The sequence below is a fragment of the Stylophora pistillata genome, unplaced genomic scaffold (assembly GCF_964205215.1).
Source record: "Stylophora pistillata unplaced genomic scaffold, jaStyPist1.2 SCAFFOLD_138, whole genome shotgun sequence".
Classification (NCBI taxonomy): domain Eukaryota; kingdom Metazoa; phylum Cnidaria; class Anthozoa; order Scleractinia; family Pocilloporidae; genus Stylophora; species Stylophora pistillata.
Window position 1 is genome coordinate 166,743 of NW_028290846.1, and position 22,955 is coordinate 189,697.

Genomic DNA, 22,955 nt, shown 5'->3' on the forward strand with positions numbered 1-22,955 from the left:
CTCATGCCTGCCCACTTCCACGATACACATCACCACGCGGCCAAAACGGATTCCCGGGTGCAGTAGATAGTCCCAGGGGAGTTGGAGAGTAGTCGGGCACCTCCTGCCAAATCACGGCAGCCGTAGTGGCACGCCTGCGAGTGAGAGGCTGTGCACTATGAGGCACATGTGCTAAAGAAGGCGGTGAGCCTTGTACTCACGCCTGCCACTTCCACGAAACACATCACCACGCGGCCAAAAGCTATTCCCGGGTGCAGTAGATAGTCCCAGGGGAGTTGGGCAGTAGACGCGCACTTCCTGCCAAGTCGCGGCGGCCGTAGTGGCACGCCTGCGAGTGAGAGGCTGTGCACTATGAGGCACATGTGCTAAAGAAGGCGGTGAGCCTTGTACTCACGCATGCCACTTCCACCAAACGCATGACAACGCCACCAAAATGAAATCCCAGGTGCACTAGACGCAGGGAAACCTCGGCAATAGACGCACAACTCCGGGAAAGCACGGGCGACGGAGTGGCATGCGTGAGAGTGAGAGGCTGTGCAAGGTGTACCGGCTGAGCCTTGTACTCATGCCTGCCCACTTCCACGATACACATCACCACGCGGCCAAAACGGATTCCCGGGTGCAGTAGATAGTCCCAGGGGAGTTGGAGAGTAGTCGGGCACCTCCTGCCAAATCACGGCAGCCGTAGTGGCACGCCTGCGAGTGAGAGGCTGTGCACTATGAGGCACATGTGCTAAAGAAGGCGGTGAGCCTTGTACTCACGCCTGCCACTTCCACGAAACACATCACCACGCGGCCAAAAGCTATTCCCGGGTGCAGTAGATAGTCCCAGGGGAGTTGGGCAGTAGACGCGCACATCCTGCCAAGTCGCGGCAGCCGTAGTGGCACGCCTGCGAGTGAGAGGCTGTGCACTATGAGGCACATGTGCTAAAGAAGGCGGTGAGCCTTGTACTCACGCATGCCACTTCCACCAAACGCATGACAACGCCACCAAAATGAAATCCCAGGTGCACTAGACCCAGGGAAACCTCGGCAATAGACGCGCAACTCCGGGAAAGCACGGGCGACGGAGTGGCATGCGTGAGAGTGAGAGGCTGTGCAAGGTGTACGGGCTGAGCCTTGTACTCACGCCTGCCACTTCCACGAAACACATCACCACGCGGCCAAAACTTATTCCCGGGTGAAGTAGATAGTCCCAGGGGAGTTGGGGAGTAGGCGCGCACCTCCTGCCAGATCAAGGCGGCCGTAGTGGCACGCCTGCGAGTGAGAGGCTGTGCACTATGAGGCACATGTGCTAAAGAAGGCGGTGAGCCTTGTACTCACGCCTGCTACTTCCACCAAACGCATGACAACGCCACCAAAATGAAATCCCAGGTGCACTAGACGCAGGGAAACCTCGGCAATAGACGCGCAACTCCGGGAAAGCACGGGCGACGAAGTGGCATTCGTGAGAGTGAGAGGCTGTGCAAGGTGTAAGGGCTGAGCCTTGTACTCACGCGTGCCACTTCCACGAAACACATCACTACGCGGCAAGAACGGGTTCCCGGGTGCAGTAGATAGTCCCAGGGGAGTTGGAGAGTAGTCGGGCACCTCCTGCCAAATCACGGCAGCCGTAGTGGCACGCCTGCAATTGAGAGGCTGTGCACTGTGAGGCACATGTGCTAAAGAAGGCGGTCAGTCTTGTACTCACGCCTGCCACTTCCACGAAACACATCACCACGCGGCCAAAACGGATTCCCGGGTGCAGTAGATAGTCCCAGGGGAGTTGGAGAGTAGTCGGGCACCTCCTGCCAAGTCGCGGCGGCCGTAGTGGCACGCCTGCGAGTGAGAGGCTGTGCACTATGAGGCACATGTGCTAAAGAAGGCGGTGAGCCTTGTCCTCACGCCTGCCACTTCCACCAAACGCATGACAACGCCACCAAAATGAAATCCCAGGTGCACTAGACCCAGGGAAACCTCGGCAATAGACGCACAACTCCGGGAAAGCACGGGCGACGGAGTGGCATGCGTGAGAGTGAGAGGCTGTGCAAGGTGTACCGGCTGAGCCTTGTACTCATGCCTGCCCACTTCCACGATACACATCACCACGCGGCCAAAACGGATTCCCGGGTGCAGTAGATAGTCCCAGGGGAGTTGGAGAGTAGTCGGGCACCTCCTGCCAAATCACGGCAGCCGTAGTGGCACGCCTGCGAGTGAGAGGCTGTGCACTATGAGGCACATGTGCTAAAGAAGGCGGTGAGCCTTGTACTCACGCCTGCCACTTCCACGAAACACATCACCACGCGGCCAAAAGCTATTCCCGGGTGCAGTAGATAGTCCCAGGGGAGTTGGGCAGTAGACGCGCACATCCTGCCAAGTCGCGGCAGCCGTAGTGGCACGCCTGCGAGTGAGAGGCTGTGCACTATGAGGCACATGTGCTAAAGAAGGCGGTGAGCCTTGTACTCACGCATGCCACTTCCACCAAACGCATGACAACGCCACCAAAATGAAATCCCAGGTGCACTAGACCCAGGGAAACCTCGGCAATAGACGCGCAACTCCGGGAAAGCACGGGCGACGGAGTGGCATGCGTGAGAGTGAGAGGCTGTGCAAGGTGTACGGGCTGAGCCTTGTACTCACGCCTGCCACTTCCACGAAACACATCACCACGCGGCCAAAACTTATTCCCGGGTGAAGTAGATAGTCCCAGGGGAGTTGGGGAGTAGGCGCGCACCTCCTGCCAGATCACGGCGGCCGTAGTGGCACGCCTGCGAGTGAGAGGCTGTGCACTATGAGGCACATGTGCTAAAGAAGGCGGTGAGCCTTGTAACCACGCCTGCCACTTCCACCAAACGCATGACAACGCCACCAAAATGAAATCCCAGGTGCACTAGACGCAGGGAAACCTCGGCAATAGACGCGCAACTCCGGGAAAGCACGGGCGACGAAGTGGCATGCGTGAGAGTGAGAGGCTGTGCAAGGTGTAAGGGCTGAGCCTTGTACTCACGCCTGCCACTTCCACGAAACACATCACTACGCGGCAAGAACGGGTTCCCGGGTGCAGTAGATAGTCCCAGGGGAGTTGGAGAGTAGTCGGGCACCTCCTGCCAAATCACGGCAGCCGTAGTGGCACGCCTGCAATTGAGAGGCTGTGCACTGTGAGGCACATGTGCTAAAGAAGGCGGTCAGTCTTGTACTTACGCCTGCCACTTCCACGAAACACATCACCACGCGGCCAAAACGGATTCCCGGGTGCAGTAGATAGTCCCAGGAGAGTTGGAGAGTAGTCGGGCACCTCCTGCCAAATCACGGCGGCCGTAGTGGCACGCCTGCGAGTGAGAGGCTGTGCACTATGAGGCACATGTGCTAAAGAAGGCGGTGAGCCTTGTCCTCACGCCTGCCACTTCCACCAAACGCATGACAACGCCACCAAAATGAAATCCCAGGTGCACTAGACCCAGGGAAACCTCGGCAATAGACGCAAAACTCCGGGAAAGCACGGGCGACGGAGTGGCATGCGTGAGAGTGAGAGGCTGTGCAAGGTGTACCGGCTGAGCCTTGTACTCATGCCTGCCCACTTCCACGATACACATCACCACGCGGCCAAAACGGATTCCCGGGTGCAGTAGATAGTCCCAGGGGAGTTGGAGAGTAGTCGGGCACCTCCTGCCAAATCACGGCAGCCGTAGTGGCACGCCTGCGAGTGAGAGGCTGTGCACTATGAGGCACATGTGCTAAAGAAGGCGGTGAGCCTTGTCCTCACGCCTGCCACTTCCACCAAACGCATGACAACGCCACCAAAATGAAATCCCAGGTGCACTAGACCCAGGGAAACCTCGGCAATAGACGCGCAACTCCGGGAAAGCACGGGCGACGGAGTGGCATGCGTGAGAGTGAGAGGCTGTGCAAGGTGTACGGGCTGAGCCTTGTACTCACGCCTGCCACTTCCACGAAACACATCACCACGCGGCCAAAACTTATTCCCGGGTGAAGTAGATAGTCCCAGGGGAGTTGGGGAGTAGGCGCGCACCTCCTGCCAGATCACGGCGGCCGTAGTGGCACGCCTGCGAGTGAGAGGCTGTGCACTATGAGGCACATGTGCTAAAGAAGGCGGTGAGCCTTGTACTCACGCCTGCCACTTCCACGAAACACATCACCACGCGGCCAAAAGCTATTCCCGGGTGCAGTAGATAGTCCCAGGGGAGTTGGGCAGTAGACGCGCACTTCCTGCCAAGTCGCGGCGGCCGTAGTGGCACGCCTGCGAGTGAGAGGCTGTGCACTATGAGGCACATGTGCTAAAGAAGGCGGTGAGCCTTGTACTCACGCATGCCACTTCCACCAAACGCATGACAACGCCACCAAAATGAAATCCCAGGTGCACTAGACGCAGGGAAACCTCGGCAATAGACGCACAACTCCGGGAAAGCACGGGCGACGGAGTGGCATGCGTGAGAGTGAGAGGCTGTGCAAGGTGTACCGGCTGAGCCTTGTACTCATGCCTGCCCACTTCCACGATACACATCACCACGCGGCCAAAACGGATTCCCGGGTGCAGTAGATAGTCCCAGGGGAGTTGGAGAGTAGTCGGGCACCTCCTGCCAAATCACGGCAGCCGTAGTGGCACGCCTGCGAGTGAGAGGCTGTGCACTATGAGGCACATGTGCTAAAGAAGGCGGTGAGCCTTGTACTCACGCCTGCCACTTCCACGAAACACATCACCACGCGGCCAAAAGCTATTCCCGGGTGCAGTAGATAGTCCCAGGGGAGTTGGGCAGTAGACGCGCACATCCTGCCAAGTCGCGGCAGCCGTAGTGGCACGCCTGCGAGTGAGAGGCTGTGCACTATGAGGCACATGTGCTAAAGAAGGCGGTGAGCCTTGTACTCACGCATGCCACTTCCACCAAACGCATGACAACGCCACCAAAATGAAATCCCAGGTGCACTAGACCCAGGGAAACCTCGGCAATAGACGCGCAACTCCGGGAAAGCACGGGCGACGGAGTGGCATGCGTGAGAGTGAGAGGCTGTGCAAGGTGTACGGGCTGAGCCTTGTACTCACGCCTGCCACTTCCACGAAACACATCACCACGCGGCCAAAACTTATTCCCGGGTGAAGTAGATAGTCCCAGGGGAGTTGGGGAGTAGGCGCGCACCTCCTGCCAGATCACGGCGGCCGTAGTGGCACGCCTGCGAGTGAGAGGCTGTGCACTATGAGGCACATGTGCTAAAGAAGGCGGTGAGCCTTGTACTCACGCCTGCCACTTCCACCAAACGCATGACAACGCCACCAAAATGAAATCCCAGGTGCACTAGACGCAGGGAAACCTCGGCAATAGACGCGCAACTCCGGGAAAGCACGGGCGACGAAGTGGCATGCGTGAGAGTGAGAGGCTGTGCAAGGTGTAAGGGCTGAGCCTTGTACTCACGCCTGCCACTTCCACGAAACACATCACTACGCGGCAAGAACGGGTTCCCGGGTGCAGTAGATAGTCCCAGGGGAGTTGGAGAGTAGTCGGGCACCTCCTGCCAAATCACGGCAGCCGTAGTGGCACGCCTGCAATTGAGAGGCTGTGCACTGTGAGGCACATGTGCTAAAGAAGGCGGTCAGTCTTGTACTCACGCCTGCCACTTCCACGAAACACATCACCACGCGGCCAAAACGGATTCCCGGGTGCAGTAGATAGTCCCAGGGGAGTTGGAGAGTAGTCGGGCACCTCCTGCCAAGTCGCGGCGGCCGTAGTGGCACGCCTGCGAGTGAGAGGCTGTGCACTATGAGGCACATGTGCTAAAGAAGGCGGTGAGCCTTGTCCTCACGCCTGCCACTTCCACCAAACGCATGACAACGCCACTAAAATGAAATCCCAGGTGCACTAGACCCAGGGAAACCTCGGCAATAGACGCACAACTCCGGGAAAGCACGGGCGACGGAGTGGTATGCGTGAGAGTGAGAGGCTGTGCAAGGTGTACCGGCTGAGCCTTGTACTCATGCCTGCCCACTTCCACGATACACATCACCACGCGGCCAAAACGGATTCCCGGGTGCAGTAGATAGTCCCAGGGGAGTTGGAGAGTAGTCGGGCACCTCCTGCCAAATCACGGCAGCCGTAGTGGCACGCCTGCGAGTGAGAGGCTGTGCACTATGAGGCACATGTGCTAAAGAAGGCGGTGAGCCTTGTACTCACGCCTGCCACTTCCACGAAACACATCACCACGCGGCCAAAAGCTATTCCCGGGTGCAGTAGATAGTCCCAGGGGAGTTGGGCAGTAGACGCGCACATCCTGCCAAGTCGCGGCAGCCGTAGTGGCACGCCTGCGAGTGAGAGGCTGTGCACTATGAGGCACATGTGCTAAAGAAGGCGGTGAGCCTTGTACTCACGCATGCCACTTCCACCAAACGCATGACAACGCCACCAAAATGAAATCCCAGGTGCACTAGACCCAGGGAAACCTCGGCAATAGACGCGCAACTCCGGGAAAGCACGGGCGACGGAGTGGCATGCGTGAGAGTGAGAGGCTGTGCAAGGTGTACGGGCTGAGCCTTGTACCAACGCCTGCCACTTCCACGAAACACATCACCACGCGGCCAAAACTTATTCCCGGGTGAAGTAGATAGTCCCAGGGGAGTTGGGGAGTAGGCGCGCACCTCCTGCCAGATCACGGCGGCCGTAGTGGCACGCCTGCGAGTGAGAGGCTGTGCACTATGAGGCACATGTGCTAAAGAAGGCGGTGAGCCTTGTCCTCACGCCTGCCACTTCCACCAAACGCATGACAACGCCACCAAAGTGAAATCCCAGGTGCACTAGACCCAGGGAAACCTCGGCAATAGACGCACAACTCCGGGAAAGCACGGGCGACGGAGTGGCATGCGTGAGAGTGAGAGGCTGTGCGAGGTGTACGGGCTGAGCCTTGTACTCACGCCTGCCACTTCCACGAAACACATCACCACGCGGCCAAAACTTATTCCCGGGTGAAGTAGATAGTCCCAGGGGAGTTGGGGAGTAGGCGCGCACCTCCTGCCAGATCACGGCGGCCGTAGTGGCACGCCTGCGAGTGAGAGGCTGTGCACTATGAGGCACATGTGCTAAAGAAGGCGGTGAGCCTTGTACTTACGCCTGCCACTTCCACCAAACGCATGACAACGCCACCAAAATGAAATCCCAGGTGCACTAGACGCAGGGAAACCTCGGCAATAGACGCGCAACTCCGGGAAAGCACGGGCGACGAAGTGGCATGCGTGAGAGTGAGAGGCTGTGCAAGGTGTAAGGGCTGAGCCTTGTACTCACGCCTGCCACTTCCACGAAACACATCACTACGCGGCAAGAACGGATTCCCGGGTGCAGTAGATAGTCCCAGGGGAGTTGGAGAGTAGTCGCGCACCTCCTGCCGAATCACGGCAGCCGTAGTGGCACGCCTGCGAGTGAGAGGCTGTGCACTATGAGGCACATGTGCTAAAGAAGGCGGTGAGCCTTGTACTCACGCCTGCCACTTCCACGAAACACATCACCACGCGGCCAAAAGCTATTCCCGGGTGCAGTAGATAGTCCCAGGGGAGTTGGGCAGTAGACGCGCACATCCTGCCAAGTCGCGGCAGCCGTAGTGGCACGCCTGCGAGTGAGAGGCTGTGCACTATGAGGCACATGTGCTAAAGAAGGCGGTGAGCCTTGTACTCACGCATGCCACTTCCACCAAACGCATGACAACGCCACCAAAATGAAATCCCAGGTGCACTAGACCCAGGGAAACCTCGGCAATAGACGCGCAACTCCGGGAAAGCACGGGCGACGGAGTGGCATGCGTGAGAGTGAGAGGCTGTGCAAGGTGTACGGGCTGAGCCTTGTACTCACGCCTGCCACTTCCACGAAACACATCACCACGCGGCCAAAACTTATTCCCGGGTGAAGTAGATAGTCCCAGGGGAGTTGGGGAGTAGGCGCGCACCTCCTGCCAGATCACGGCGGCCGTAGTGGCACGCCTGCGAGTGAGAGGCTGTGCACTATGAGGCACATGTGCTAAAGAAGGCGGTGAGCCTTGTACTCACGCCTGCCACTTCCACCAAACGCATGACAACGCCACCAAAATGAAATCCCAGGTGCACTAGACGCAGGGAAACCTCGGCAATAGACGCGCAACTCCGGGAAAGCACGGGCGACGAAGTGGCATGCGTGAGAGTGAGAGGCTGTGCAAGGTGTAAGGGCTGAGCCTTGTACTCACGCCTGCCACTTCCACGAAACACATCACTACGCGGCAAGAACGGGTTCCCGGGTGCAGTAGATAGTCCCAGGGGAGTTGGAGAGTAGTCGGGCACCTCCTGCCAAATCACGGCAGCCGTAGTGGCACGCCTGCAATTGAGAGGCTGTGCACTGTGAGGCACATGTGCTAAAGAAGGCGGTCAGTCTTGTACTCACGCCTGCCACTTCCACGAAACACATCACCACGCGGCCAAAACGGATTCCCGGGTGCAGTAGATAGTCCCAGGGGAGTTGGAGAGTAGTCGGGCACCTCCTGCCAAGTCGCGGCGGCCGTAGTGGCACGCCTGCGAGTGAGAGGCTGTGCACTATGAGGCACATGTGCTAAAGAAGGCGGTGAGCCTTGTCCTCACGCCTGCCACTTCCACCAAACGCATGACAACGCCACTAAAATGAAATCCCAGGTGCACTAGACCCAGGGAAACCTCGGCAATAGACGCACAACTCCGGGAAAGCACGGGCGACGGAGTGGTATGCGTGAGAGTGAGAGGCTGTGCAAGGTGTACCGGCTGAGCCTTGTACTCATGCCTGCCCACTTCCACGATACACATCACCACGCGGCCAAAACGGATTCCCGGGTGCAGTAGATAGTCCCAGGGGAGTTGGAGAGTAGTCGGGCACCTCCTGCCAAATCACGGCAGCCGTAGTGGCACGCCTGCGAGTGAGAGGCTGTGCACTATGAGGCACATGTGCTAAAGAAGGCGGTGAGCCTTGTACTCACGCCTGCCACTTCCACGAAACACATCACCACGCGGCCAAAAGCTATTCCCGGGTGCAGTAGATAGTCCCAGGGGAGGTGGGCAGTAGACGCGCACATCCTGCCAAGTCGCGGCAGCCGTAGTGGCACGCCTGCGAGTGAGAGGCTGTGCACTATGAGGCACATGTGCTAAAGAAGGCGGTGAGCCTTGTACTCACGCATGCCACTTCCACCAAACGCATGACAACGCCACCAAAATGAAATCCCAGGTGCACTAGACCCAGGGAAACCTCGGCAATAGACGCGCAACTCCGGGAAAGCACGGGCGACGGAGTGGCATGCGTGAGAGTGAGAGGCTGTGCAAGGTGTACGGGCTGAGCCTTGTACCAACGCCTGCCACTTCCACGAAACACATCACCACGCGGCCAAAACTTATTCCCGGGTGAAGTAGATAGTCCCAGGGGAGTTGGGGAGTAGGCGCGCACCTCCTGCCAGATCACGGCGGCCGTAGTGGCACGCCTGCGAGTGAGAGGCTGTGCACTATGAGGCACATGTGCTAAAGAAGGCGGTGAGCCTTGTACTCACGCCTGCCACTTCCACCAAACGCATGACAACGCCACCAAAATGAAATCCCAGGTGCACTAGACGCAGGGAAACCTCGGCAATAGACGCGCAACTCCGGGAAAGCACGGGCGACGAAGTGGCATGCGTGAGAGTGAGAGGCTGTGCAAGGTGTAAGGGCTGAGCCTTGTACTCACGCCTGCCACTTCCACGAAACACATCACTACGCGGCAAGAACGGGTTCCCGGGTGCAGTAGATAGTCCCAGGGGAGTTGGAGAGTAGTCGGGCACCTCCTGCCAAATCACGGCAGCCGTAGTGGCACGCCTGCAATTGAGAGGCTGTGCACTGTGAGGCACATGTGCTAAAGAAGGCGGTCAGTCTTGTACTCACGCCTGCCACTTCCACGAAACACATCACCACGCGGCCAAAACGGATTCCCGGGTGCAGTAGATAGTCCCAGGGGAGTTGGAGAGTAGTCGGGCACCTCCTGCCAAATCACGGCGGCCGTAGTGGCACGCCTGCGAGTGAGAGGCTGTGCACTATGAGGCACATGTGCTAAAGAAGGCGGTGAGCCTTGTCCTCACGCCTGCCACTTCCACCAAACGCATGACAACGCCACCAAAGTGAAATCCCAGGTGCACTAGACCCAGGGAAACCTCGGCAATAGACGCACAACTCCGGGAAAGCACGGGCGACGGAGTGGCATGCGTGAGAGTGAGAGGCTGTGCAAGGTGTACGGGCTGAGCCTTGTACTCACGCCTGCCACTTCCACGAAACACATCACCACGCGGCCAAAACTTATTCCCGGGTGAAGTAGATAGTCCCAGGGGAGTTGGGGAGTAGGCGCGCACCTCCTGCCAGATCACGGCGGCCGTAGTGGCACGCCTGCGAGTGAGAGGCTGTGCACTATGAGGCACATGTGCTAAAGAAGGCGGTAAGCCTTGTACTTACGCCTGCGACTTCCACCAAACGCATGACAACGCCACCAAAATGAAATCCCAGGTGCACTAGACGCAGGGAAACCTCGGCAATAGACGCGCAACTCCGGGAAAGCACGGGCGACGAAGTGGCATGCGTGAGAGTGAGAGGCTGTGCAAGGTGTAAGGGCTGAGCCTTGTACTCACGCCTGCCACTTCCACGAAACACATCACTACGCGGCAAGAACGGATTCCCGGGTGCAGTAGATAGTCCCAGGGGAGTTGGAGAGTAGTCGGGCACCTCCTGCCAAATCACGGCAGCCGTAGTGGCACGCCTGCGAGTGAGAGGCTGTGCACTATGAGGCACATGTGCTAAAGAAGGCGGTGAGCCTTGTACTCACGCCTGCCACTTCCACGAAACACATCACCACGCGGCCAAAAGCTATTCCCGGGTGCAGTAGATAGTCCCAGGGGAGTTGGGCAGTAGACGCGCACATCCTGCCAAGTCGCGGCAGCCGTAGTGGCACGCCTGCGAGTGAGAGGCTGTGCACTATGAGGCACATGTGCTAAAGAAGGCGGTGAGCCTTGTACTCACGCATGCCACTTCCACCAAACGCATGACAACGCCACCAAAATGAAATCCCAGGTGCACTAGACCCAGGGAAACCTCGGCAATAGACGCGCAACTCCGGGAAAGCACGGGCGACGGAGTGGCATGCGTGAGAGTGAGAGGCTGTGCAAGGTGTACGGGCTGAGCCTTGTACTCACGCCTGCCACTTCCACGAAACACATCACCACGCGGCCAAAACTTATTCCCGGGTGAAGTAGATAGTCCCAGGGGAGTTGGGGAGTAGGCGCGCACCTCCTGCCAGATCACGGCGGCCGTAGTGGCACGCCTGCGAGTGAGAGGCTGTGCACTATGAGGCACATGTGCTAAAGAAGGCGGTGAGCCTTGTACTCACGCCTGCCACTTCCACCAAACGCATGACAACGCCACCAAAATGAAATCCCAGGTGCACTAGACGCAGGGAAACCTCGGCAATAGACGCGCAACTCCGGGAAAGCACGGGCGACGAAGTGGCATGCGTGAGAGTGAGAGGCTGTGCAAGGTGTAAGGGCTGAGCCTTGTACTCACGCCTGCCACTTCCACGAAACACATCACTACGCGGCAAGAACGGGTTCCCGGGTGCAGTAGATAGTCCCAGGGGAGTTGGAGAGTAGTCGGGCACCTCCTGCCAAATCACGGCAGCCGTAGTGGCACGCCTGCAATTGAGAGGCTGTGCACTGTGAGGCACATGTGCTAAAGAAGGCGGTCAGTCTTGTACTCACGCCTGCCACTTCCACGAAACACATCACCACGCGGCCAAAACGGATTCCCGGGTGCAGTAGATAGTCCCAGGGGAGTTGGAGAGTAGTCGGGCACCTCCTGCCAAGTCGCGGCGGCCGTAGTGGCACGCCTGCGAGTGAGAGGCTGTGCACTATGAGGCACATGTGCTAAAGAAGGCGGTGAGCCTTGTCCTCACGCCTGCCACTTCCACCAAACGCATGACAACGCCACTAAAATGAAATCCCAGGTGCACTAGACCCAGGGAAACCTCGGCAATAGACGCACAACTCCGGGAAAGCACGGGCGACGGAGTGGTATGCGTGAGAGTGAGAGGCTGTGCAAGGTGTACCGGCTGAGCCTTGTACTCATGCCTGCCCACTTCCACGATACACATCACCACGCGGCCAAAACGGATTCCCGGGTGCAGTAGATAGTCCCAGGGGAGTTGGAGAGTAGTCGGGCACCTCCTGCCAAATCACGGCAGCCGTAGTGGCACGCCTGCGAGTGAGAGGCTGTGCACTATGAGGCACATGTGCTAAAGAAGGCGGTGAGCCTTGTACTCACGCCTGCCACTTCCACGAAACACATCACCACGCGGCCAAAAGCTATTCCCGGGTGCAGTAGATAGTCCCAGGGGAGTTGGGCAGTAGACGCGCACATCCTGCCAAGTCGCGGCAGCCGTAGTGGCACGCCTGCGAGTGAGAGGCTGTGCACTATGAGGCACATGTGCTAAAGAAGGCGGTGAGCCTTGTACTCACGCATGCCACTTCCACCAAACGCATGACAACGCCACCAAAATGAAATCCCAGGTGCACTAGACCCAGGGAAACCTCGGCAATAGACGCGCAACTCCGGGAAAGCACGGGCGACGGAGTGGCATGCGTGAGAGTGAGAGGCTGTGCAAGGTGTACGGGCTGAGCCTTGTACCAACGCCTACCACTTCCACGAAACACATCACCACGCGGCCAAAACTTATTCCCGGGTGAAGTAGATAGTCCCAGGGGAGTTGGGGAGTAGGCGCGCACCTCCTGCCAGATCACGGCGGCCGTAGTGGCACGCCTGCGAGTGAGAGGCTGTGCACTATGAGGCACATGTGCTAAAGAAGGCGGTGAGCCTTGTACTCACGCCTGCCACTTCCACCAAACGCATGACAACGCCACCAAAATGAAATCCCAGGTGCACTAGACGCAGCGAAACCTCGGCAATAGACGCGCAACTCCGGGAAAGCACGGGCGACGAAGTGGCATGCGTGAGAGTGAGAGGCTGTGCAAGGTGTAAGGGCTGAGCCTTGTACTCACGCCTGCCACTTCCACGAAACACATCACTACGCGGCAAGAACGGGTTCCCGGGTGCAGTAGATAGTCCCAGGGGAGTTGGAGAGTAGTCGGGCACCTCCTGCCAAATCACGGCAGCCGTAGTGGCACGCCTGCAATTGAGAGGCTGTGCACTGTGAGGCACATGTGCTAAAGAAGGCGGTCAGTCTTGTACTCACGCCTGCCACTTCCACGAAACACATCACCACGCGGCCAAAACGGATTCCCGGGTGCAGTAGATAGTCCCAGGGGAGTTGGAGAGTAGTCGGGCACCTCCTGCCAAATCACGGCGGCCGTAGTGGCACGCCTGCGAGTGAGAGGCTGTGCACTATGAGGCACATGTGCTAAAGAAGGCGGTAAGCCTTGTCCTCACGCCTGCCACTTCCACCAAACGCATGACAACGCCACCAAAGTGAAATCCCAGGTGCACTAGACCCAGGGAAACCTCGGCAATAGACGCACAACTCCGGGAAAGCACGGGCGACGGAGTGGCATGCGTGAGAGTGAGAGGCTGTGCAAGGTGTACGGGCTGAGCCTTGTACTCACGCCTGCCACTTCCACGAAACACATCACCACGCGGCCAAAACTTATTCCCGGGTGAAGTAGATAGTCCCAGGGGAGTTGGGGAGTAGGCGCGCACCTCCTGCCAGATCACGGCGGCCGTAGTGGCACGCCTGCGAGTGAGAGGCTGTGCACTATGAGGCACATGTGCTAAAGAAGGCGGTGAGCCTTGTACTCACGCCTGCCACTTCCACCAAACGCATGACAACGCCACCAAAATGAAATCCCAGGTGCACTAGACGCAGGGAAACCTCGGCAATAGACGCGCAACTCCGGGAAAGCACGGGCGACGAAGTGGCATGCGTGAGAGTGAGAGGCTGTGCAAGGTGTAAGGGCTGAGCCTTGTACTCACGCCTGCCACTTCCACGAAACACATCACTACGCGGCAAGAACGGGTTCCCGGGTGCAGTAGATAGTCCCAGGGGAGTTGGAGAGTAGTCGGGCACCTCCTGCCAAATCACGGCAGCCGTAGTGGCACGCCTGCAATTGAGAGGCTGTGCACTGTGAGGCACATGTGCTAAAGAAGGCGGTCAGTCTTGTACTCACGCCTGCCACTTCCACGAAACACATCACCACGCGGCCAAAACGGATTCCCGGGTGCAGTAGATAGTCCCAGGGGAGTTGGAGAGTAGTCGGGCACCTCCTGCCAAGTCCCGGCGGCCGTAGTGGCACGCCTGCGAGTGAGAGGCTGTGCACTATGAGGCACATGTGCTAAAGAAGGCGGTGAGCCTTGTCCTCACGCCTGCCACTTCCACCAAACGCATGACAACGCCACTAAAATGAAATCCCAGGTGCACTACACCCAGGGAAACCTCGGCAATAGACGCACAACTCCGGGAAAGCACGGGCGACGGAGTGGTATGCGTGAGAGTGAGAGGCTGTGCAAGGTGTACCGGCTGAGCCTTGTACTCATGCCTGCCCACTTCCACGATACACATCACCACGCGGCCAAAACGGATTCCCGGGTGCAGTAGATAGTCCCAGGGGAGTTGGAGAGTAGTCGGGCACCTCCTGCCAAATCACGGCAGCCGTAGTGGCACGCCTGCGAGTGAGAGGCTGTGCACTATGAGGCACATGTGCTAAAGAAGGCGGTGAGCCTTGTACTCACGCCTGCCACTTCCACGAAACACATCACCACGCGGCCAAAAGCTATTCCCGGGTGCAGTAGATAGTCCCAGGGGAGTTGGGCAGTAGACGCGCACATCCTGCCAAGTCGCGGCAGCCGTAGTGGCACGCCTGCGAGTGAGAGGCTGTGCACTATGAGGCACATGTGCTAAAGAAGGCGGTGAGCCTTGTACTCACGCATGCCACTTCCACCAAACGCATGACAACGCCACCAAAATGAAATCCCAGGTGCACTAGACCCAGGGAAACCTCGGCAATAGACGCGCAACTCCGGGAAAGCACGGGCGACGGAGTGGCATGCGTGAGAGTGAGAGGCTGTGCAAGGTGTACGGGCTGAGCCTTGTACCAACGCCTGCCACTTCCACGAAACACATCACCACGCGGCCAAAACTTATTCCCGGGTGAAGTAGATAGTCCCAGGGGAGTTGGGGAGTAGGCGCGCACCTCCTGCCAGATCACGGCGGCCGTAGTGGCACGCCTGCGAGTGAGAGGCTGTGCACTATGAGGCACATGTGCTAAAGAAGGCGGTGAGCCTTGTACTCACGCCTGCCACTTCCACCAAACGCATGACAACGCCACCAAAATGAAATCCCAGGTGCACTAGACGCAGGGAAACCTCGGCAATAGACGCGCAACTCCGGGAAAGCACGGGCGACGAAGTGGCATGCGTGAGAGTGAGAGGCTGTGCAAGGTGTAAGGGCTGAGCCTTGTACTCACGCCTGCCACTTCCACGAAACACATCACTACGCGGCAAGAACGGGTTCCCGGGTGCAGTAGATAGTCCCAGGGGAGTTGGAGAGTAGTCGGGCACCTCCTGCCAAATCACGGCAGCCGTAGTGGCACGCCTGCAATTGAGAGGCTGTGCACTGTGAGGCACAAGTGCTAAAGAAGGCGGTCAGTCTTGTACTCAAGCCTGCCACTTCCACGAAACACATCACCACGCGGCCAAAACGGATTCCCGGGTGCAGTAGATAGTCCCAGGGGAGTTGGAGAGTAGTCGGGCACCTCCTGCCAAATCACGGCGGCCGTAGTGGCACGCCTGCGAGTGAGAGGCTGTGCACTATGAGGCACATGTGCTAAAGAAGGCGGTGAGCCTTGTCCTCACGCCTGCCACTTCCACCAAACGCATGACAACGCCACCAAAGTGAAATCCCAGGTGCACTAGACCCAGGGAAACCTCGGCAATAGACGCACAACTCCGGGAAAGCACGGGCGACGGAGTGGCATGCGTGAGAGTGAGAGGCTGTGCAAGGTGTACGGGCTGAGCCTTGTACTCACGCCTGCCACTTCCACGAAACACATCACCACGCGGCCAAAACTTATTCCCGGGTGAAGTAGATAGTCCCAGGGGAGTTGGGGAGTAGGCGCGCACCTCCTGCCAGATCACGGCGGCCGTAGTGGCACGCCTGCGAGTGAGAGGCTGTGCACTATGAGGCACATGTGCTAAAGAAGGCGGTGAGCCTTGTACTCACGCCTGCCACTTCCACCAAACGCATGACAACGCCACCAAAATGAAATCCCAGGTGCACTAGACGCAGGGAAACCTCGGCAATAGACGCGCAACTCCGGGAAAGCACGGGCGACGAAGTGGCATGCGTGAGAGTGAGAGGCTGTGCAAGGTGTAAGGGCTGAGCCTTGTACTCACGCCTGCCACTTCCACGAAACACATCACTACGCGGCAAGAACGGGTTCCCGGGTGCAGTAGATAGTCCCAGGGGAGTTGGAGAGTAGTCGGGCACCTCCTGCCAAGTCGCGGCGGCCGTAGTGGCACGCCTGCGAGTGAGAGGCTGTGCACTATGAGGCACATGTGCTAAAGAAGGCGGTGAGCCTTGTCCTCACGCCTGCCACTTCCACCAAACGCATGACAACGCCACCAAAATGAAATCCCAGGTGCACTAGACCCAGGGAAACCTCGGCAATAGACGCACAACTCCGGGAAAGCACGGGCGACGGAGTGGCATGCGTGAGAGTGAGAGGCTGTGCAAGGTGTACGGGCTGAGCCTTGTACTCACGCCTGCCACTTCCACGAAACACATCACCACGCGGCCAAAACTTATTCCCGGGTGAAGTAGATAGTCCCAGGGGAGTTGGGGAGTAGGCGCGCACCTCCTGCCAGATCACGGCGGCCGTAGTGGCACGCCTGCGAGTGAGAGGCTGTGCACTATGAGGCACATGTGCTAAAGAAGGCGGTGAGCCTTGTACTTACGCCTGCCACTTCCACCAAACGCATGACAACGCCACCAAAATGAAATCCCAGGTGCACTAGACGCAGGGAAACCTCGGCAATAGACGCGCAACTCCGGGAAAGCACGGGCGACGAAGTGGCATGCGTGAGAGTGAGAGGCTGTGCAAGGTGTAAGGGCTGAGCCTTGTACTCACGCCTGCCACTTCCACGAAACACATCACTACGCGGCAAGAACGGGTTCCCGGGTGCAGTAGATAGTCCCAGGGGAGTTGGAGAGTAGTCGGGCACCTCCTGCCAAATCACGGCAGCCGTAGTGGCACGCCTGCAATTGAGAGGCTGTGCACTGTGAGGCACATGTGCTAAAGAAGGCGGTCAGTCTTTTACTCACGCCTGCCACTTCCACGAAACACATCACCACGCGGCCAAAACGGATTCCCGGGTGCAGTAGATAGTCCCAGGGGAGTTGGAGAGTAGTCGGGCACCTCCTGCCAAATCACGGCGGCCGTAGTGGCACGCCTGCGAGTGAGAGGCTGTGCACTATGAGGCACATGTGCTAAAGAAGGCGGTGAGCCTTGTCCTCACGCCTGCCACTTCCACCAAACGAATGACAACGCCACCAAAATGAAATCCCAGGTGCACTAGACCCAGGGAAACCTCGGCAATAGACGCACAACTCCGGGAAAGCACGGGCGACGGAGTGGCATGCGTGAGAGTGAGAGGCTGTGCAAGGTGTACCGGCTGAGCCTTGTACTCATGCCTGCCCACTTCCACGATACACATCACCACGCGGCCAAAACGGATTCCCGGGTGCAGTAGATAGTCCCAGGGGAGTTGGAGAGTAGTCGGGCACCTCCTGCCAAATCACGGCAGCCGTAGTGGCACGCCTGCGAGTGAGAGGCTGTGCACTATGAGGCACATGTGCTAAAGAAGGCGGTGAGCCTTGTACTCACGCCTGCCACTTCCACGAAACACATCACCACGCGGCCAAAAGCTATTCCCGGGTGCAGTAGATAGTCCCAGGGGAGTTGGGCAGTAGACGCGCACTTCCTGCCAAGTCGCGGCGGCCGTAGTGGCACGCCTGCGAGTGAGAGGCTGTGCACTATGAGGCACATGTGCTAAAGAAGGCGGTGAGCCTTGTACTCACGCATGCCACTTCCACGAAACACATCACCACGCGGCCAAAAGCTATTCCCGGGTGCAGTAGATAGTCCCAGGGGAGTTGGGCAGTAGACGCGCACATCCTGCCAAGTCGCGGCAGCCGTAGTGGCACGCCTGCGAGTGAGAGGCTGTGCACTATGAGGCACATGTGCTAAAGAAGGCGGTGAGCCTTGTACTCACGCATGCCACTTCCACCAAACGCATGACAACGCCACCAAAATGAAATCCCAGGTGCACTAGACCCAGGGAAACCTCGGCAATAGACGCGCAACTCCGGGAAAGCACGGGCGACGGAGTGGCATGCGTGAGAGTGAGAGGCTGTGCAAGGTGTACGGGCTGAGCCTTGTACTCACGCCTGCCACTTCCACGAAACACATCACCACGCGGCCAAAACTTATTCCCGGGTGAAGTAGATAGTCCCAGCGGAGTTGGGGAGTAGGCGCGCACCTCCTGCCAGATCACGGCGGCCGTAGTGGCACGCCTGCGAGTGAGAGGCTGTGCACTATGAGGCACATGTGCTAAAGAAGGCGGTGAGCCTTGTACTCACGCCTGCCACTTCCACCAAACGCATGACAACGCCACCAAAATGAAATCCCAGGTGCACTAGACGCAGGGAAACCTCGGCAATAGACGCGCAACTCCGGGAAAGCACGGGCGACGAAGTGGCATGCGTGAGAGTGAGAGGCTGTGCAAGGTGTAAGGGCTGAGCCTTGTACTCACGCCTGCCACTTCCACGAAACACATCACTACGCGGCAAGAACGGGTTCCCGGGTGCAGTAGATAGTCCCAGGGGAGTTGGAGAGTAGTCGGGCACCTCCTGCCAAATCACGGCAGCCGTAGTGGCACGCCTGCAATTGAGAGGCTGTGCACTGTGAGGCACATGTGCTAAAGAAGGCGGTCAGTCTTGTACTCACGCCTGCCACTTCCACGAAACACATCACCACGCGGCCAAAACGGATCCCCGGGTGCAGTAGATAGTCCCAGGGGAGTTGGAGAGTAGTCGGGCACCTCCTGCCAAATCACGGCGGCCGTAGTTGCACGCCTGCGAGTGAGAGGCTGTGCACTATGAGGCACATGTGCTAAAGAAGGCGGTGAGCCTTGTCCTCACGCCTGCTACTTCCACCAAACGCATGACAACGCCACCAAAATGAAATCCCAGGTGCACTAGACCCAGGGAAACCTCGGCAATAGACGCACAACTCCGGGAAAGCACGGGCGACGGAGTGGCATGCGTGAGAGTGAGAGGCTGTGCAAGGTGTACGGGCTGAGCCTTGTACTCACGCCTGCCACTTCCACGAAACACATCACCACGCGGCCAAAACTTATTCCCGGGTGAAGTAGATAGTCCCAGGGGAGTTGGGGAGTAGGCGCGCACCTCCTGCCAGATCACGGCGGCCGTAGTGGCACGCCTGCGAGTGAGAGGCTGTGCACTATGAGGCACATGTGCTAAAGAAGGCGGTGAGCCTTGTACTCACGCCTGCCACTTCCACCAAACGCATGACAACGCCACCAAAATGAAATCCCAGGTGCACTAGACGCAGGGAAACCTCGGCAATAGACGCGCAACTCCGGGAAAGCACGGGCGACGAAGTGGCATGCGTGAGAGTGAGAGGCTGTGCAAGGTGTAAGGGCTGAGCCTTGTACTCACGCCTGCCACTTCCACGAAACACATCACTACGCGGCAAGAACGGGTTCCCGGGTGCAGTAGATAGTCCCAGGGGAGTTGGAGAGTAGTCGGGCACCTCCTGCCAAATCACGGCAGCCGTAGTGGCACGCCTGCAATTGAGAGGCTGTGCACTGTGAGGCACATGTGCTAAAGAAGGCGGTCAGTCTTGTACTCACGCCTGCCACTTCCACGAAACACATCACCACGCGGCCAAAACGGATTCCCGGGTGCAGTAGATAGTCCCAGGGGAGTTGGAGAGTAGTCGGGCACCTCCTGCCAAATCACGGCGGCCGTAGTGGCACGCCTGCGAGTGAGAGGCTGTGCACTATGAGGCACATGTGCTAAAGAAGGCGGTGAGCCTTGTCCTCACGCCTGCCACTTCCACCAAACGCATGACAACTCCACCAAAATGAAATCCCAGGTGCACTAGACCCAGGGAAACCTCGGCAATAGACGAACAACTCCGGGAAAGCACGGGCGACGGAGTGGCATGCGTGAGAGTGAGAGGCTGTGCAAGGTGTACCGGCTGAGCCTTGTACTCATGCCTGCCCACTTCCACGATACACATCACCACGCGGCCAAAACGGATTCCCGGGTGCAGTAGATAGTCCCAGGGGAGTTGGAGAGTAGTCGGGCACCTCCTGCCAAATCACGGCAGCCGTAGTGGCACGCCTGCGAGTGAGAGGCTGTGCACTATGAGGCACATGTGCTAAAGAAGGCGGTGAGCCTTGTACTCACGCCTGCCACTTCCACGAAACACATCACCACGCGGCCAAAAGCTATTCCCGGGTGCAGTAGATAGTCCCAGGGGAGTTGGGCAGTAGACGCGCACTTCCTGCCAAGTCGCGGCGGCCGTAGTGGCACGCCTGCGAGTGAGAGGCTGTGCACTATGAGGCACATGTGCTAAAGAAGGCGGTGAGCCTTGTACTCACGCATGCCACTTCCACCAAACGCATGACAACGCCACCAAAATGAAATCCCAGGTGCACTAGACGCAGGGAAACCTCGGCAATAGACGCACAACTCCGGGAAAGCACGGGCGACGGAGTGGCATGCGTGAGAGTGAGAGGCTGTGCAAGGTGTACCGGCTGAGCCTTGTACTCATGCCTGCCCACTTCCACGATACACATCACCACGCGGCCAAAACGGATTCCCGGGTGCAGTAGATAGTCCCAGGGGAGCTGGAGAGTAGTCGGGCACCTCCTGCCAAATCACGGCAGCCGTAGTGGCACGCCTGCGAGTGAGAGGCTGTGCACTATGAGGCACATGTGCTAAAGAAGGCGGTGAGCCTTGTACTCACGCCTGCCACTTCCACGAAACACATCACCACGCGGCCAAAAGCTATTCCCGGGTGCAGTAGATAGTCCCAGGGGAGTTGGGCAGTAGACGCGCACATCCTGCCAAGTCGCGGCAGCCGTAGTGGCACGCCTGCGAGTGAGAGGCTGTGCACTATGAGGCACATGTGCTAAAGAAGGCGGTGAGCCTTGTACTCACGCATGCCACTTCCACCAAACGCATGACAACGCCACCAAAATGAAATCCTAGGTGCACTAGACGCAGGGAAACCTCGGCAATAGACGCGCAACTCCGGGAAAGCACGGGCGACGGAGTGGCATGCGTGAGAGTGAGAGGCTGTGCAAGGTGTACGGGCTGAGCCTTGTACTTACGCCTGCCACTTCCACGAAACACATCACCACGCGGCCAAAACTTATTCCCGGGTGAAGTAGATAGTCCCAGGGGAGTTGGGGAGTAGGCGCGCACCTCCTGCCAGATCACGGCGGCCGTAGTGGCACGCCTGCGAGTGAGAGGCTGTGCACTATGAGGCACATGTGCTAAAGAAGGCAGTGAGCCTTGTACTCACGCCTGCCACTTCCACCAAACGCATGACAACGCCACCAAAATGAAATCCCAGGTGCACTAGACGCAGGGAAACCTCGGCAATAGACGCGCAACTCCGGGAAAGCACGGGCGACGAAGTGGCATGCGTGAGAGTGAGAGGCTGTGCAAGGTGTAAGGGCTGAGCCTTGTACTCACGCCTGCCACTTCCACGAAACACATCACTACGCGGCAAGAACGGGTTCCCGGGTGCAGTAGATAGTCCCAGGGGAGTTGGAAAGTAGTCGGGCACCTCCTGCCAAATCACGGCAGCCGTAGTGGCACGCCTGCAATTGAGAGGCTGTGCACTGTGAGGCACATGTGCTAAAGAAGGCGGTCAGTCTTGTACTCACGCCTGCCACTTCCACGAAACACATCACCACGCGGCCAAAACGGATTCCCGGGTGCAGTAGATAGTCCCAGGGGAGTTGGAGAGTAGTCGGGCACCTCCTGCCAAGTCGCGGCGGCCGTAGTGGCACGCCTGCGAGTGAGAGGCTGTGCACTATGAGGCACATGTGCTAAAGAAGGCGGTGAGCCTTGTCCTCACGCCTGCCACTTCCACCAAACGCATGACAACGCCACCAAAATGAAATCCCAGGTGCACTAGACCCAGGGAAACCTCGGCAATAGACGCACAACTCCGGGAAAGCACGGGCGACGGAGTGGCATGCGTGAGAGTGAGAGGCTGTGCAAGGTGTACCGGCTGAGCCTTGTACTCATGCCTGCCCACTTCCACGAAACACATCACCACGCGGCCAAAACGGATTCCCGGGTGCAGTAGATAGTCCCAGGGGAGTTGGAGAGTATTCGGGAACCTCCTGCCAAATCACGGCAGCCGTAGTGGCACGCCTGCGAGTGAGAGGCTGTGCACTATGAGGCACATGTGCTAAAGAAGGCGGTGAGCCTTGTACTCACGCCTGCCACTTCCACGAAACACATCACCACGCGGCCAAAAGCTATTCCCGGGTGCAGTAGATAGTCCCAGGGGAGTTGGGCAGTAGACGCGCACATCCTGCCAAGTCGCGGCAGCCGTAGTGGCACGCCTGCGAGTGAGAGGCTGTGCACTATGAGGCACATGTGCTAAAGAAGGCGGTGAGCCTTGTACTCACGCATGCCACTTCCACCAAACGCATGACAACGCCACCAAAATGAAATCCCAGGTGCACTAGACCCAGGGAAACCTCGGCAATAGACGCGCAACTCCGGGAAAGCACGGGCGACGGAGTGGCATGCGTGAGAGTGAGAGGCTGTGCAAGGTGTACGGGCTGAGCCTTGTACTCACGCCTGCCACTTCCACGAAACACATCACCACGCGGCCAAAACTTATTCCCGGGTGAAGTAGAT